Source organism: Tursiops truncatus, chromosome 4 (genome assembly GCF_011762595.2).
Source record: "Tursiops truncatus isolate mTurTru1 chromosome 4, mTurTru1.mat.Y, whole genome shotgun sequence".
NCBI classification, from domain to species: Eukaryota; Metazoa; Chordata; class Mammalia; order Artiodactyla; family Delphinidae; genus Tursiops; species Tursiops truncatus.
The window spans coordinates 118,416,821-118,436,241 of NC_047037.1; the positions used below are offsets into that span (position 1 = coordinate 118,416,821).

At 35.4% G+C, this 19,421-nt stretch overlaps 1 protein-coding gene across 9 annotated transcripts in view; it reads left to right on the forward strand.

Annotated features, from left to right (window-relative positions):
• The window catches only part of CHODL (chondrolectin), a 348,559-nt gene that overhangs the window by 57,494 nt on the left and 271,644 nt on the right, over nt 1-19,421 (forward strand). The gene's annotated exons all lie outside the window — the stretch shown is intronic.

A 19,421-nucleotide genomic window follows, 5' to 3' on the forward strand; every position in this document is an offset into this window, starting at 1 on the left:
TTAGAAAGACCAGTGACGTTTTCTTCATATTACTTAATATGGAATATATGTTAATAGATGGTAATTATATACTCATAAAAATTTAAACCCACTCTTAAAAAATAAAGAAACAATAAAGTCATTAAAATATAAATATAAACTAAAAGAAAAATTTAGAAGAAATACATATACCCACACCTCAGTTTTCCACTGTACTTAGGAAAAAAAATCTAATTGCTTTAAAATGTCCAACAAAGTCTTGCAATGGCTGACTTCCTCCTAATTTCCTACATATTATCATTCCTACACTATAATTTATCTTTCCTTTGTACATCACATTCTTGGCACACTGGCCACTTTTCAGTTCCTCAAACTCACTCTAGTTTTCCTGAGCTCAAGGCCTTGAATCCAATGTTCCTCATGAAATATTCTGCCAGGAGTGCTCCTCCTTCACTGTTTACTGGGAAACTCCCTATCCTTTGAGGACTAGTGTCATCTGAAGTGTCATTTCCTCAATTAAGTTTTCTCTTAATTTCTCTTTCTCACACTCACATGACTCTGTTGCTCCTACATCTTATGTTGAATTGTGGCCAGTCATTACTCAATTCAAGGGACACAAAGGGTCCTCAATATTTACACTCCTTGTTAGAACACTGAACAGTCAAGTCGACAAATATTTTGACTATTTATGAAAGTCTAGGACAAAATTCAAATAATTTTAAATCATGAATGATTCTCAAACTTAATGTAATGAGTTATATTTTCACAGAAACCATGTTATATTTTATCATCTAAAGTTTCCATAAGAGACACACTTTCCTTAACTTGACAAAACTGTAAAACTGATAGATTAAATGTAAAATTTTACTTATTGTTTTTTAAGTTTCTATACTTTTAGTTAGAAGTCTGGAAAAGGGGTGGGTAGATAATTGGTTCTTTTTATTTTAATCATAACAATGTATTATTCCAGGAATTTCAAAGCTAAATTTAAGGCCAAACATGATACCAATACTCACCATTCATTCAACAGATATTTATTTAGCACCTTTCATGTGCCAGTGAGAAGCTGGCCAGATCTCTGAAAATCAATTCTCCCATTAATCAATTCATCTAATAATCAATTCACCAAGTTTGGCCAGTTCACCAACTTCAGAAGTTATTGGTAATTGTTTCCTACCCAGCTCTTTAGCTATGAGATTGTCAGTGTACACTCTATACTACAATTTTCTACATTGGAATTGGGCAGATTATCTACAGTTTACTACTCTTGTCCTTAATTATTCCTTTTGCTCTTTGTACTCTGTTTTTTTTTTTTTTGGTATGCAGGCCTCTCACTGTTGTGGCCTCTCCCGTTGCAGAGCACAGGCTCCGGGCGTGCAGGCTCAGCGGCCATGGCTCATGGGCCCAGCCGCTCCGCGGCATGTGGGATCTTCCTGGACCGGGGCACGAACCCTTGTCCCCTGCATCGGCAGGCGGACTCTCAACCACTGCGCCACCAGGGAAGCCCATGTACTGTGTTTTTTGATATATTATTTTTTATAATTTATTAAAATTATTTCAAATATTATTTTTGTCATTCAGGCTGTAAGAAGGTCTCTATAAACTTGAAATTATAAGAACATCCTCTTCTTTTACCTGAGTTGTCGAGAAGCATTATTAGTGCTTGTGTGACATCAGACCTGACTTCTATGGGATAGTACTCGGAAATGCTTTCCAGGAAGATTTCAATCACTTTGATCAAGTTTGTCATATAAACTTTCGTTGCTTTGTGCAGCCACTTATGTATGGAGTGGTTGAAATAGTGTTTCTTGAACTTGAGATTGCAACCTCCAGAAAGCTTTATAGGAGACTGTGGAAGAGGGGACTGAGAAGGATTAAGTATCTTCTACGTGTTTGTACATTTATTAACCCTTTATTCATTCCTAAACCTGTCAGGGAGCTAGCATTCTCTCCAGTTTGTAGATGAGGAAACTAAAGTTTGAGGAGGTCAAAGAACTTGGCACACCTTTTTCTTCCCCTTAATTCTTTACACTCTGCCATTTGCATCTGCCAGAAATAGCAAGAGCTGCATCTTAGAACCACCAACAGTGTATTGAATCCTCATGGTTGGACTCTCCTTTGCCTTTCTCATCTTCTTCCAGCTGGAGAACATCTCTGCTTTGTAGAGCTCATGAGACTAGATTGAGCCGGTCGAGATAATTCAGGATAATTTTAAAAATTTAAAGCCTTAATTATATCTGCAAAGTCTCTTTTGCCATGTAACCTGTATTCATAGGTTCCAAGGATTAGGTCATGGACATTTTTGGGGGGACTGTTGCCTACCATAGACAGAGGAGGAGTGGAAGAGGGAGAAACTTTTCTCAGTTTAGAAGTACATTTGAGGGAATTCTTGACATTTTTTTAAGGTAACATTTACTGTAAGTACAGGATTCTCCATTTAATGATTGTTTTCCTGCTTAGCTGGAATTTGTGGGTAAATAAATATACAGAACTATAGTTTAGGGTTTATTTATCTTCCATTTCTGGTATAGGCTGGTTTTGCTTTCTTAGTTCTAATTTATAACTTTTCAAGTATAATTAAGTATAAGTTTTGAATCTTTTTTGCTTATCCATTTGGAATACATTTTCCTTGATGACTACAGATTTTTGGTTTATTGTAGTTTCATTTGGATTACTGTGGTGATTACCATTATGGCTGAGCACAGACGTTTGGAAATTCTAAGTATCACTTCTAAAGATCTGAAAACTGATGGAGCAGACTGTTGGCAGTAATAAGTTGCCAATGGCCACTTATTTTTTGGGGGGGAAAAATCACCTTTTTTTTTTTTTTTCTTGAGGAACTAGGTTTTGTATTGTTTTTCAGAGTGTTTGGTCTTAGGAGAGGTGCTTGTGGTTTTAGGAAACACTGCATTTGTATCTTCAAATGAAATGTCACTTAGGCCTTTGATGCCATGTTTTCTAACCTCTTTAATTTAGAAATAACTTTACCCCTATTCCAAAGAATACAAATAGTTCAAGGATAAACAGTGTGTGATTGTGATGTCAGGGATGCCTCAACTTTGCCCCTCCAAAACACGTTCTATTCCATGCTTTCTTTTCCTACTTCAATAGAAAAATATTGACATAAATTAAAAGTGAGCACTGAGTTGCTCTTTTGGGAAACTGCCCTGTCCTTTTTTCCTTTACTGACATTAAAATCATCCATTTCATTTTGCCTGGAGACAAAATCTGTTACATCAGTTTTCCATCTACATTTTGCCTGAGAAAAGATGTGAAAGACAGCTGTTTTATGTTGAAATAGATCCAATTTCTACTGAGTATGTCCACAGAGCTTTTGGGGGTTTATTTTTAACTCTGACAGAATTAATTTAGAATAAGACATAAATGAACACTACTGTCCCTAGCTAATTTTCTGAAGAATGTGTGGTCACCTATGCCTTTGATTACATAGTAGAAATACACACTCTCAAGCAAACAAGAAAAATATTATTGCAGGGTAAAATAATGTATCTGTTCAATTCCTGCTGCAGTCATTTGAATTGACTAATATTTTCATTATTTGATTAAGAATTTCAAAGAAGTTACTCATTCATTTAAGTCAGCATACCTATGTTATGTATAAAGCCTATACTCTAGATATTGTTTAATTTATATGCTAGGCTGTGGTTGGTGGTGAGAAGGTGAGGTGTGAAGCGGGAAAGGATATTGCATTGAATTCTATCGAAAGATTGCAGGCTTGTGAGATTAGGTTCCATTTTTGGGCTTCAGGGGCACCTGGACATTCTTTTCATGACCTGGTTGGAGAAGGAGCTAACAGTGCTTAAACACATCTATGAAATCGTATTTCCTCTCACGTCATTCACCATATATGGATTGAATCACCCACATGCATTGTGTGTATGTGACTGTGTGCACACACCTGTGTTGGCAGTGAGGGCAGGGATTAACTGTTCTGCCTCTGTTCCATTCTTCACTTTGAAAAGGATGAGAGAAGAGCTCTGGCCCCAAAGCAGGACAGATCTGAGTTTGAATCATGGCTCCCTCCCTTGTCAATACCTGTATAACCTTCCATGAAAAAATGGAGACAATAATAGTGAGGACTGGAGGTCATTTAAGTAAAGTACCCTGCACATTTTCGGTCCTATTGTAGACAGTAAAAAATAGTTATTATTATTGTCATTATTAAATAAATCCTTCTGTCACTGTTTAATGTATTCCATCTATGGGAAACATATATGTATAGAAACAAAGTAGTTCTTTATTATTGTTTAAGAAACCGTGTTTAGAGCCCCAGACTGCAGGTGGCTTCCTGAGCACAATAGGCTCTGAGGGTGTAGGTGCTGCCAGAAGGAACTTTCAGAGTTCAGCTGTATCTTTGTAGTGTATTAATCTGCTACCATGGAAACAGGTATTTAATCCTTATAAACAAGAAAATGGCTTTCAACAAAGCACTGTTTCAAATAATATGATGGTGGTGGGCAGTATTTTTTTTCTTTAAAAATGGTATGATTTTTAAGGGACTAACCTCATTTTTGGCAATCTGATTTGGGTTTCCACAGAAACAGAAGTGACAGCTGAGGTCTCCAAGCTCCTGTAACTTGTAGGGCTCAGGTTAAGTCTCGCAAATGTCAGTTGTCCCAAGGCACCTAGAGGAGCCAACAGAAATAACAGTCAACTAAGCTTCAGGGAAAAGGAAGGAAAACAATAAATCAAACATTTATAAATTATATCTACACAATGCTGTGAGTTTGAGAAAAGCATGTGTGATGGGTAGGTAGAGAGAGACTCATGGATGTAATTCAGAGCTGGAGGTTTAGCATGTGGCTTTACCTCATACTAAACACCTTTCTATGAGTGGCTAAGTAACTTACCTATTTATAATTTATTTTTTTTTACCCTGAGTCAAGGAATATTAGGGAAAGCTAAAAGAGTGGAGGATTAATAAAATATCACATAATGGTTCTATTATTTACTAGCATGAGAACTAACTGTGGAAAAAGAAAATTAAATGAAAATGTATAAAAACCAAATTATAAAAGCAGATGTGACATAGGCCCAAGTATTTCTGTCGGGGCTTTCATTATTGGTCTTTGTAGAGATTTTCGTAATTCTGCATATTTGACAATGGCATAACCTCCTAGGCTGGATGATATGAAGATACTTTTCACTGTCTTTAGAAAGATTTTTTGTAGTTCCACATCACATCAGAGAAAGAAACAAATGAGGAATTCACTTCTTGAGTTTCTAACATACTCTAAACAGACCACTTGTTTTTTCAACTCAAGTTTATTGAAAGTATGTGGGTGTTTACTGGCAACGTTTACTCCCTACACAAGAAGAGCTGTATCTCTGAATTGCTTTGTGAGTGGTGGGGAATCATATAGTCTAGGCCACTCAGATCCTTTACTAAAAATCTCATTTGAGTTCTATAAGTATTTACAAAGTTTTCTTTATAAGTATTTAAAGGGGTTTCCATGAATGAAGATTTTATAAAGGAAGCAAAACATTTAGTTGAAAAGGACTGAGTTTGTTTTGGGGCGTGAACAATATAGTTTCTCAACTTTTAAGCCTAAATAGATACAGCAAGTGGAATGGAATATTTAGATTAAAGGTAACCTCATTTTTTATCCCATTAAGGAATGATATTATTATAGGAAATTTTTATTAATTACTTTTCTGATTATAAAAGTTCTGCATGTTTTAAAAAAATCTTTTAAAACAAAACTAAAGAATTAAGAAAGAAAGCCAACCACAATCTAGCCACTTAGTGTTTACATGTATTTTTGTTTTTGTTTTTGTTTGGCGGTATGCGGGCCTCTCACTGTTGTGGCCTCTCCCGTTGTGGAGCACAGGCTCCGCGGCCATGGCTTACGGACCCAGCCTTTCTGCGGCATGTGGGATATTCCCGGACCGGGGCACGAACCCATGTCCCCTGCATTGCCAGGCGGACTCTCAACCACTGCGCCACCAGGGAAGCCCTAGTGTTTACCTGTAAAGCGTGCACATATAAATACCATCATGTATACTTTTATATAAATTTTGACTTAAATGTAATCACAATATCCTTTCACCTATGAACTCTCATGTATTTACTTGTATGAATTTATAACATATTTTTTCTAACCTACTTTATTTTTCAACAGGTATTTTCTTTTTATTTAAAAATTTTTAAAATTTAATTTTATTATTTTTAAAAATTGTGGTAAGAAGACGCAACATGAGATCTATTCTCTTAACAAATATTTAAGTGTACAATACAGTATTGTTAACTTTAGGCACAGTGTTTACAGTAGATCTCTAGAGGTTTATGCCCATTGATTGGCACTTCCCATTTCCTCCTACCCTCAGCACCTGGAACCTACCAGTCCACTCTAATTCTGTAAGTCTGAATGCTTTAGATATGTCATTGAAGTGGAATCATGTGGTGTTTGTACTTCTGTGTCTAGCTTATTTCCCTTAGCATTATGTCCAAAAGGTTCATCACTGTTGTTGAATATTGCAGGATTTCCTTCTTTTTTAAGGGTGAATAATCTTCCATTGTATGTATGTACCACATTTTCTTTATCTGTTCATCCATTGATAGACATTTAGGTTGTTTCCAGATCTTGGCTGTTGTGAACAATGCTGCAATGAACATGGGAGTGCTAATATCTCTTTGAGGTCCTGATTTCAGTTCTTTTGGATAAATACCCAGAAGTGAGAATGCTGGATTATATGGTAGTTCCGTTTGCAATTTTTTTTTTTTTTTTTTTTTTTTTTTTGCGGTACACGGGCCTCTCACTGTTGTGGCTTCTCCTGTTGCGGAGCACAGGCTCTGGACGTGCAGGCTCAGCGGCCATGGCTCACGGGCCTAGCCTCTCTGCGGCATGTGGGATCTTCCCGGACCGGGGCACGAACCCATGTCCCCTGCATCAGCAGGCAGACTCTCAACCACTGCGCCACCAGGGAAGCCCCCATTTTCAATTTTTTGAGGAACTTCCATTCCGTTTTCCATAGTGGCTGCACCATTTTGCATTCCCATTAACAGCACTCAAATTTGTCCACATACTCATTAACAATTGCTGCCTTTTGCTTTTTCGATAATAACCATACTAACAAGTGTAAGATGGTATCTCATGGTGGTTTTGATTTGCATTTCACTGATGATTAGTGATGTTGAGCATCTTTTCAAATACTTACTTGCCATATGTATGTCTTCTTTGGGGAAATGTCTATTCAATTCCTTTGCCCATTTTAAATTGGGTTATTTGTGTTTTTGCTATTGAGTTGTTGGAGTTCATTATATATATATTGATGTTAACCTCTTATCAGATACAGGGTTTGCAGGTATTTCTCCCATTCCATAGGTTGTCTTTCATTTTGTTGATTGTTTCCTTTGCTGAGCAGAAGCTTTTTAGTTTGATGTAATCCCCGTTTGTCTGTTTTTGCTTTTGTTGCCTATGCTTTTTGATGTCACATACAAGAAGTCATTGCCAAGACCAACATCATGAAGCTTTTACGCCATGTTTTATTCTAGGAATTTTACAGTTCCATGTCTTATGTTTAAGTCTTTAATCTATTTTGAGCTGATTTTTGTGTGGTGTAAAAGAAAGAAGGGTCTAATTTCATTCTTTTATTTGTGGATATTCAGTTTTTCCAGCACCATTTGTTGAAGAGACTGTCCTTTCCTCATTGTGTATTTTTGGCATCTTTATTGAAGATCAATTGATCCTATATGCACAGGGTTATATTGGGGCTCTGTATTCTGTTTCACTGACTATATGTCTGTATGCCAGACATACTGTTTTGACTACTGTAGCTTTGTAATATATTTTGAAATCAGGAGTGTGATGCCTCCAGCTTTGTTCTTTTTTCTCCAGATTGATTTGGCTATTTGGTGTCCTTTGTAGCTCCATATGAATTTTTGAATTGTTTTTTCTATGTCTGTAAAAACTGCCACTTAACCTGCTTTATTTTTTAACTTCAAATATGTTATAAATATCTTTCCATGGCTATAACCATAAAATCAGTATTAACTTTTACAGTGGCTTTGTAATATTATATAGTGTGGATGTATTATGTGTCATTTAACAAAGTTCCCATTTTTAGGGCGTTTACATAATTTTTCTTTTATACTGTTTATGATTGTTTTAAGAAATATGCTCATACATACATCTTATTAATTTGTATTTCCTTACTACTGATTGGCTTATTTCACATATTAAGTGCCAATTTGTATTTCATATTTTATGAACTGTTGGCTATTTTATTTGCCCACTTTTTAATTGAAAATTTATTTATTTATTTATTTTTTCTGGAACTAACACAACATTGTAAAGCAACTATACTCCAATAAAAATTAATAAAAAAAAATAGGATGTCATACTCCAAGCTGGTGCTGGTCTATCTTAAAGCACCTAAGGCTCAGGCTGTCTTCAGTCATACACTGGAATTGAAAGCTGTCGCCCGTGAGTGCAGAGAGGCTGATAAGATACCGTCATATCACACTTTATTTAATACAGTTTGCATTTTCTTTTGCAACCAAGGTGATAATGAAGAATGCTGGTTAGGGACTGTATCAGTTTCTAGCTATAACAAAGTACCACAAACTGTGTGGCTTAAAACAACAGACAATTTATTCTCTTATAGTCTGGAAGCTAGAAGTCTGAAAACAAAGTGCCAGCAGGGCTATGCTCCCTCTGCGACTCTGGGTAGAATCCTTCTTTGCCTCTGCTTGGCTTCTGGTAGTGGCTACCGATCCTTGGATTCGTTGTCTTACAGCTACATCACTCTAATTTCTGCCTGTTGTCACAAGGCAAGCCCCTCTCCATGTTTGTCTCTGTCTTCACATGGCGTTTTCCTCTTCTTATAAAGACACCTGTTATATTGTATTGTATTAGAACCTACCCTAATGACCACACTTTAAAGTCATTTAGGGTCATTTACAAAGACCCTGTTTCCAAATATGGTCCCATTCATAGGCATCTGGGGTTAGGACTTTTTAGAGGACACAATTCAACCTATAACAGGGACGTAGGTGATAAAGCGTTGAATCCTAAGAACTAAGTATGCAAGTTTATAATTTTAAAAGTGTCTTTAAGTTAAAAATATTTCTATTGCTCAGCAATCATACAATTTTAGCCAGAAATATAATGGGCTTTTCCACTTGTATTGCTGACACCAATGCAAACCTCCTATATTTTTAATCTTTTGTTTTTCATTTATTAACTAATTCTTTGTTTTTTTAAATTTATTTTTTAAAAATTGGAGTATAGTTGCTTTACAATATTGTGTTAGTTTATACTGTACAGCGAAGTGAATCAGCTATACAAATACATGTATCCCCTCTTTTTTGGATTTCCTTCTCATTAAGGTCACCACAGAGCATTGAGTAGAGTCTCCAGTGCTATATAGTAGGTTCTCATTAGTTATCTATTTTATATATAGTATCAGTAGTGTATATATGTCAATCCCAATCTCCCAATTCATCCCACCCTTCCCCCTTTTCCCCTTTGGTATCCATATGTTTGTTCTCTATGCCTGTGTCTCTATTTCTGCTTTGTAAATAAGATCATCTATACCAACTTTTTCAGATTCCACATATATGCGTTCATATACAATATTCGTCTTCCTCTTTCTGACTTACTTCACTCTGTACGACAGTCTCTAGATCCATTCATGTCTCTACAAATGACCCAATTTCGTTTCTTTTTAGGGCTGAGTAATATTCCATTGTATGTATATACCACATCTTTATCCATTCGTCTGCTGATGGACATTTAATTTGCTTCCATGACCTGACTGTTGTAAATAGTGCTGCAATGAACATTGGGGTACATGTGTCTTTTTGAATTATGGTGTTCTCTGGGTGTACGCCCAATAATGAGATTGCTGGGTCATATGGTAGTTCTATTTTTAGTTTTTTAAGGAACCTCCATACTGTTCTCCATAGTGGCTCTATCAATTCACTAAATGTTGATTTGATAATTTGAGTTCACCACCAACTAATGTTGCAAAACACTGATCCAGGACCTTATTTCCATTCCAATCTTATCTTATACAATAGTCGTCCATGTTCTTCCTGTATCAGCAAAACTGTCCTTTTCTCTGTTTTTTGAATAGGCCAAAGTACTTCCTTTATCAGGAACTTTATACATATTCTCTTTAATACCATCACCACTTATAAGGTATAAAAATATACTTTATAAGATCTCTATATAGGAATGATATTAAACCTTTATCAAAAATATAATTAAAATATTTTCTAGTTTATTGTTTGCCTTTTCCATATGAATATTTTTTTGCTTAGTTTTCTTGACTCATTTTGTGTGTGTGTTTTATCTTTTCTAGCTTTATCAATGTATAATTAATAAATAAAATTGTAATATGGTTAACATGTACAATACGATTTTATACATATGTATATACATTGTGAAGTGATTCCCACAATTAAATCAATTTAATTAAGACATCAACACATAATTACTTTTTTTTTTTTTTTGGTCAGAATGCTTAAGATCTACTCTCTTAGCAAATTTCAAGTGTACAATACAGTACTATTAACTATAGTCACCATGCTATAAATTAGAGTCTCAGAACTTATTCATCTTATAATTGAATGTTTGTACCCTTTATCCAACCTCTCCTTTTGTTTTGATTATAGACACCCTAACAAGTGTCATGTGATAGTTTTGATTTGTATTTTCCTGATGATTAGTGATGTTGTCAGATACCTATTGGCCATTTGCATGTCTTCTTTAGAGAAATGACTATTGAGATCTTTAGCCCACTTTTTAATCAGGCTATTTATTTATTTTGTAATGAGTTGCCTGAGTTCCTTATATATTTTGGATAAGTAGTTATGTGGTTTGCAAATGTTTTCTCCCATTCCATAGGTTGCATTTTTATTTTGTTTCCTTTGCTGTGCAGAAACTTTTTAGTTTGATGTAGTCTCACTTTTTTATTTTTGCTTTTGTCATGTGCAGTTTTTTCTAAGTTTAAAAATTTAATTTTTATGTAGTTACACCATTCTTTTTCTTCATGGGTTTTGCCTTTTGTATCATTTTTAAAAAGGCTTCCCTCACCCTAAATTTATATCAATAGACCCTTAGATTTTCTTCTAGTTCGTAGTTTTTTTCCATTTATGTTTGATTTTTAATTTATTTTGGTATAATGGTAGAAGTGTGAATATGAATATTTCGGCTCAGAATATCTAATTTATTTACTTTCATATCAATTTTTCACTAATTTGAAATACTTCCACTACCAGTTACTAGATCCTTAGATTCTTACATATATTGAGTCTGTCCTTTCTATTACTAAGTTGTTGACTTTGGCAGCAATATTGCACTATTTATTATCACTTTATAATATATATTTATATCTAATAGAGAAAGTTTCTTATTATTAATCTTTGTTTTCACAAATTTGGAATGAAATTGAGTCCTATAACCTAGTTCCTAAGAAAAACTGTCATTTGGATTTTGATTGGGATTGCATTAAATTTATAGATTAATTCGGAGAAAACTGATATATCTACAATATAGGCACTTCCTATCTGGAAACATGACTAGCACTACATTTTAACTCTTCTCTTGTGTCCATCAGTAGTTTGTATTTATCTTCCCTTAAACCCAGCATTTTATTTTATTGCCCTTTTAGTAATCTTTGTTCATTATACCAAGAGCATTACTTTATGGACAATTGCTATTTCCAGCATTAAGTCATCTGCTCCTCAACTCCACCACTCATATCAATCTGGGATTTGCTATTTACCTGTTCAGTTTCACCACTTAGTAGCAAAGCTGGCAATGTCTGTATTTACTGGAAGTTTTCATAGAATCACACGGTCATGGGAGAATGGCATTTCTACAGTGAGAGAGGGAAAATTCCAGTTGTTTTTCCTTCTTCTTTTTTTGGTCCAGTTTTCAATTAGTTCCTGAGATAAATTGTTCTGGTTCACATATTGCAATTTTATGGTGACTACAGGGTGTGAATTGAGGAGTAAAAAGGAAGCTTCCTATGATCATTTGTCTCCCAGGAGAGGATACCTTCTACCGTGAGAGGCCCATTCTTTTGGTTTAAGGCTCTGTCTCCAGCACAATGAAAATAAATCTTAGAGGAATAACTCCTTAGACTCTTATAACCTAGAAACATTTTAATTTGCACGTTATTTCCATCTGGATTATTGTATAAGAGCAAGACTCTGACCAGTATTAGACACTGGACATAGCAGTTTTAATACTGGGGTGGTTGATAGAGGGCTGTGGGTAATAAGAGGACATCACAAAATGGCAAAGTTGGAGGAAGAGGTTTTAAAGAGGGAGAGAAGATCTTTATGAGAAGTTAGGAGAGTTCAGAAAATGAAACTTCTTCTTCTTCTTTTTTTTTTTTTCTGTCTATGGCTTGTCCTGCCTCATTATATAGAAAAATTGCATGAAGAATAGAGGAATAGAGGGGGTGGAGGTTATAGCTGCTTTTACAGTAAGATCCATTAAGTTTCCTTCCCACTAGCCTAATCTCAGCCAACAGAAGGCAGGGTTATTATTATCGAAAAGGAAGCCAGCAGCAGGGCTCCTACCATGTATAGAATTCTACTGTCACCAATGCAGTCTTTTTTAGTGACACATTAAAACAAACATCCAGGCCGTAATTACTTTTAAAAAAAATATCTTTCCCAACTGTAATCATTAGGATAATCATTCAATACTGCATTTTCTAATAAAATATAGCCACTTTATTCTACCTAGTAATCTATGTGGCTTTATTACTGATGTGACAAATAAAAAAAAATCACTTCCATGCAGTTACATTTCGTGTACAGCACACACAGCTGCCACTTGAAGCTCAGCTCACAATCAATTTGATAAGTCAATCAATTTTCATTTTGTCTTCATCTCCTAGGTAACCAGAACATCCATCCAGACCCTTGCCAAGGGAGAACACTTAAAAAGTAATATGTATTCATAATCGGTTTTCTTCTAACACTGACTTAATAAAAAAGCAAAGAGCTACCCATGCAGTATCTTAAATCACAGTAACACAAATTTTCTTTGATTCTGGAGAGAGAGCTTGAGGGGAAACGTACTATAGAATACAACATCATTATATTTCAGTCTCTTATGATCTCTCAGGAACAAAAACTGCACCACCTGCTTTGTCTATTATGTGTTTAATGTGAATAACAAGCATCCCACTGCTGGTTATTAAAACAAATCATAAGCCATCTGACATTATACTTACAACTCGTCCCCTGCTTCTTGACTCTGAGAAAGACACAACTTGGCGGGGAGGAGCATATTGGGGCAAATGTTTTGATGTAAATACAAGGCATCTGGCCTCAAAGGAAGTCATTTATCTGCCTCCAAATCCCTAAAAAAAAACCATTATGTAAAATATAAATATAAAACAGTATTATTGGCACATGTAGAGGATGAAAGTTTCTAACAGTTGCAAAAAGTATTAATTTTTGCCTTACCTGAATCATCTTGGTGTGTGAAGTCATGAGAAAAACGGAACATTTGGTGTTTTTAGGAATAACTCCCATGCAGGAAGTCATGGATCTTGCTAAGTTTGTTGATACAATATGACATTCAAATTCCACTGACTGTACAGGCTTCAAGTTCTGCTGGGCCTGCTGCATATACCTGGACATAGCTAATTGGCTTGTTGGCTGTTATTTCCTATGGGAAGTTTTAACCCACACCTTGTAAAGGTTCAACACCAAATATACATTGGAGAACTTACATATAAATGTACATTGGAGAAGAGTAATATTTGCTGAATAGCTACTGAAATTGAGAAAAGGAAGAATTTGAAAGCAAAATAGTATGGATGAGATTATCAGTCCTTGACTTTCTATGTTAAAATATTGTTTTTGTTTGAATATTTTAAAGGACTTGGAAACTATTTAAGGTCTTGGTTTTATATCCACGAGCAAAATGGAGTCAAAGATTAGACCTAGCATGCTCTTATAGGATGACCACTAACCTGAAAATCTGTCCTGGCTCTCTTAGGGCCGTTTGGTGGGGATTTGATGAAAGCACTCATTTCTGTTTGGGCCTCATCTGTCACATGAAGTGTTGATAAAGAGGACATTGAGTTTTGCCGAACTCTGAAATGCTATGGTTTTATCTAATAGACTAGGAGCACTTAAAGAGTTCCTTCCTACCCCTGCATATGTACGTATAGACTATTTCAAATGCTCTAAAACTCTAAGGAACACATAACCAGAAATTTAGTACTTAGCAAGATTTATATTAGAGTTTCAAAATAACATTTGGCTGGGTATTTATACAATCATTTTTTTAAGTCAAAAGCTAAAATGTAACAAAACAAAAGCAAGCAGTGCCATGTGTTTGGATTTTAATCTGCTTGAGTTCATTTTATTTTATATCATCCTGCAATGAAAGAGCCAAACTCTTTTCAGCTAACAGAAGAGCCCATGATGTGTCAATTAATTCAAGGCTTTTGAGGTTATTTACAACCCATAGTAAATACATTCCATTTTTCAAAAACAAATAGATGCCATGGACTAAATAGTCAGTATTTTACTAACTCATTAATTAAGGTTCCATTCATGAAGAATTAAAGAAGAACTTGGGGGTAAACATATAAACATTTCTGGAAACTTCTTGATTCTTCTTGGTAAACATAACAAGAGACAGAATTTAGATTAAAACTTAATAAGACTTTTGTCTCCTACAGAGCTCTTTGAGGCTCCTCTGTGGTTCTTGCTGAGGAGAATAATAATCAATGCATAGGACTTTGGGAAATTTCAGGCCTCCTAAAACTCTTCATGAAATGCCATTTTTACCTATAGTTGATTTTAATTTTAATTATAGCCAAACCATTATATTATATATGTATATATTTTAATAAACATATAAATATAATATACAAAATACTATATATTGACATTTATTTAATATAAAAATAAAATATATAAAATAAAAAATATATTCCATTTCTTCCCTTTCCTCTCCTCTCTATCTCTCTCTGTCTCTCTTTGTCTCTCTATCTCTGTCTCTGTCTCTGTCTCTGTATGTCCACACTTAGCTTTAATGTTTGGGAAAAGGCATAATTAGAATCACTGTAAGTTGTATGTCTTGAAAGCTGAAGATATTTTCCTACCAACTCTGCTCTATAGATCTTCTTTTGTTTCCCTTCCTTCTTGCATAGAAAATGAGAAACTTGCCTTCAGCTAACATGCCAGTATATAAGAATATTTACTTATAACTTTATGTACTATATACTGATATTTCCATTATAGTTTCAAACAGTTTAGGTGATTTTCAGTGCTGAATTTAAGTATGTTAGATTCTAGAAATATCAGTTGAATACACAGTTGAGAATTAATCCTAAGAAAATTTTAATTTGGTGTTCTAGAGGGAATCACACCCTTAAATAATACTAGATAACAATCCCAACTCTTGTGCAGCTGGGCTCTTGGCTCTGCTGTCACCATCATCTTAATTATTTCTAACTGTCTGTACCTCTTTGGGTCACTCCCTCAATAGTCAGGGTGTTGCTAGAGAATATCTGACCAGTCAAGACTGGGTTTCATGCCTTTGGCCTAATTGCTGAAGCATTGGGGGAAGGATTCAATTCCTTAAAGTTCTGAAGTGAGAAGTGAAGCCCTGAATCTCACTTACATTGCAGACCTCAAAATGAGGTGAAGTGTCCAGGACGTTTTGTGTTCAAGACTTTTTGTGTTCTGGCTGTGCCTACCTCTTCAACATGATTGCCCGATGATCCTTGTATCCAGGGCTTCTGTTGAACTGAATGACTTGTTATTCTTTGTATATATTATGTGGCATCTGGTTTGGTTAGTTTTTTTCAAGCCAGAAAAAAAAATCCTTTTTGATAAGATCAAATACCCATTGTTGGTAAATTGAATTATAGAATGTAAAATATATTCTGAAGTCTAAGAAAAAATGAGGCTACAGGAAGGAAACTCTAGCAAGAGAGAAAAAACTAAATAATAATGTTTTTCCTTCTGGATGAGACCTCTTAGGACCTGGAAACTCTGAATTTACATGATTCCTACCATAACATCCTAGAGGAATTTAAAGATTAAAAATGATTTGAGTAGGTAATTTTTATTAGCTAAATATATATTACTTAAAAAATATCAACTTAAGAGAAGTGCATTTCCTTGACTTATAGGAAAACATACATTTTATTCTGAGAGAAGAACATGAAGAATTATCTTTATATCCAGACCATTGAACAGATGAGAGTACAAACATGTATTGTAAAGCAACTTTAATTTTGTTTCCCTTTTCTTCAAATCCACCCTGTGGGACTAGTTATTCTGCTCCCCCTGCAGAAAATCTCAGGTCACTTCAGTCTTCCAAATAACCTCATTTCAATCATTGGTATGTCTAGATGTGAGTAATAATAAAATAATCTTGTTTTAAGTCAAAGCTTCTTCCCTTCCCCAGGGGAGGTCTGCTGTAGTCCGGAACCTGCACGAGGAGGTGGGACATGACCAGCTTCCTCTCCTTCTCCCACTATAGTCTCTTTCTTTCCTTCCTTTTCTTGCTGTCTGTGTTTCTGGCTTCACCAGGATCATGCAGAAGAAGGGAGCAGGAAAGGTTTTACTTATTTGTCTTGCCATCAGCATTCTTTGGGCTGGGCAGATGGAAAATGATGGGTTGTAGGATCTTTGTAGACCTTTCCTCAGTCAGGGATCTCTCCCCTGAAGTCTCTTGACATGAATGGTCAATCTTTCAGCTGGTCATATCAGGGGACATATATCAACCTCTCCAGATGGACCTTTGGAATTTTTTTCATCATGCTCAGGTGGAAGAGAGAAACACTCCCTCTTCTCCTTCATGGTAGGGGAGAGAGAAGCAGCCACAGTGCTCCAACAATTTTTTTCAAAATAAATTTTCTTTCAAATACCTAGTTTCAACCTCTTAAAACACAAAGTGGGTGCTAAAATAAAAGTTGCAAAATTGGGTTTTGCCTGTCTCCTTTTCAAATATTGTTATATCTTGGTGGTCTAGCAAGTCCATTTGGAACATGATAGTAATATATATATATATATATATATATATATATGTGTGTGTGTGTGTGTGTGTGTGTGTGTTTTATTAAACTGTAGTTGACTTACAATATTAGATTAATTTATATTTTTGACTTAGGGCCTCAGTCATAACTGATATTGAGCCTATTTTAACATTCTTCTGTCTTAGGATCTTCCTAAACACACCAACAAGTTGAAACATACTAGATATTTGCTAAATTTATAGAAGCATCTCATAACCTTGACCCTTGGCCTGTAAGAAATATATGACTCTAATAAAACTCTAATAGAGTTTTAGTCCTAAGGTATGTTGGAGTGGGGAGTGCTCTTCTGCTTATCTTTTCTGGTCTCCTGAAGTTCTACATGAACTTTGGTAACTGCTACTTAACTGGGCCAGATGTCTAATTAGCTACCTATTGCTGCTCCCATTTGTGTTTCTTGTTCCAGGAATTCACTTCTTTTATCTGTATTTTTGCCATGGTATCATTCGAATAAGAAAAACACATTAGCTCCTTCTCTCTTGTGAATGTTAAAAGCTTCCTTGGGGAATAAGAAAAAGGTTCACCTGATGTTCTGTAAAGTATTTCTCCTCATTCTATGGAGAAAGGGCTTCCTTAGCTTCCCCACACCAATAATAAATTATTAAAGAGGTCTCATGGGCAACAGAGGGAAATGTGGTTCTGCTGATAGCACTGTGACAAATACTCATATTAATTATAAAAAGTAACAAGGGTGAAAGTTCAAAATCCAAACCTTGCTCTCAGAACAGCTTTTTTCTTTCTTTCTTTCTTTTTTTTTTTCCTGAGATAGGTTTCAGCTTTCAAGATTGAACTTCCTGAAAAATAGACTGCAACCTGTTCCTAAAAATTAGTTTAGCATACTGGGGTTTTTTTGCTTTGGTTTTTAAAGAGGAAACACCCAAATGAGCTAAAAAATTAATAATCCAGTGTACGCCAGAGTCAGAGCCCAGGACCAGGCCAGATAGGAAGCGAGAGGCTATTTGGAAGTCCTGGGCATGGGCCACCATCTAAGATGGAAGGTAGGTGTGGAAGTACAGGGCCTGTGACCACAGACCACAGAACAAATGCAGGGTAAGGTAGGGCAGAGTAAAAATAAACAGCCAAACGACTTGACTGTAGCTGAGTTGAAAACCAGAGGGCATTTTCAGTCAATGGAGGCAGAATGTATGAGAACAAGGGCCACCCACTTCAGGGAATTTTGATAACAGTTTGATAATGTGCCAGTATTCAGTTTTATTGGCCTAGCTGCCTGCACGGAGAACTTTCCTGGGGGTGTATTTAAAGAGCCCATGAGGCTCTAGGCAAATGGTCCATAAGGATGTCTTTGTTTTGTTATAAATACAGTTTAATGACATGCCTCATTTACTGGTTAAAGCCGAAATGGCTTATTCAGGTCCATCATGCTAAGGATTACCTGGGGACTGTTGAACAGACACATGCTTCTGCTGCCAGCAAATACATTTAGTCCTCCTATTGCAGTGTATTACACTGTGATATGTTGGTTCTTCATGAGTTGTTAAAAAAGCCTAGGTAGGGAAGGGAGAAAATTTATGCCATGAAATTGGCCTCATCTTCCCATTGATTATTTCCCACAATCCTATTATCTTTTCTTTAATTTTTAAATTTTTTATTGAAGGATAATTGATTTACAGTGTTTAGTTTCAAGTGTACAACACAGTGGTTAGTCTATTATCATTTATTTGCAAAAGAAAAGCAAATTTAATAATTATAAAATAGGTCACTTTTATAGAAAATATCTGGATATAGTCTATTTTCCGTGAGTAGAATAACACATCAGTTTATGATTCTGCCCACTTGTTTTCTAGACTTGTCAAGTTATATGAATTAAATGATTAAAACTTAATACTGACCCTAGCTCTTGATTCTTCCTTAAAGATTATTTTTCTGTGCTGCTACTAAAGCAAGTATAGAAATGACTACTAACATATAAAATCCCAGTCGAAAAGATGTCAAGAACTTAGCTCTAATTTCCTTCAGTTTTCTCTTTAACTTTTTAATAATTTTTATATTTCATACTTCTTTCTTTTTTTTTTTAACTTTTACTTTCAATTTTTAAGCCCTTTCCTAACATGCTGGCTTTGAGTAGTAAGATAGCTGCTCTGAGACATGAAGTAAATGAAGTTCTGATCCTGAAGCAGAATATCTGCAAGTGGCCTCAAACTAGGTTCTCCATGAATTTATCATGGGTACTTTAGCCCCGAAGAAAAAGGAGCTCCTCCTTGGCCCTGGCTCCAACACTCGGACCCTAATGGACACTCTCGTGGGGTGGAAGACATCTTGTCTTCTACTCTAAGCAGTTTATAGGGACCACAGAAATGTATATTGGTGAACAGAGAGGCCTTCTGAGGATCAAAGACTCCAATGTCCTTAGGATCAATACATTCTGTCTT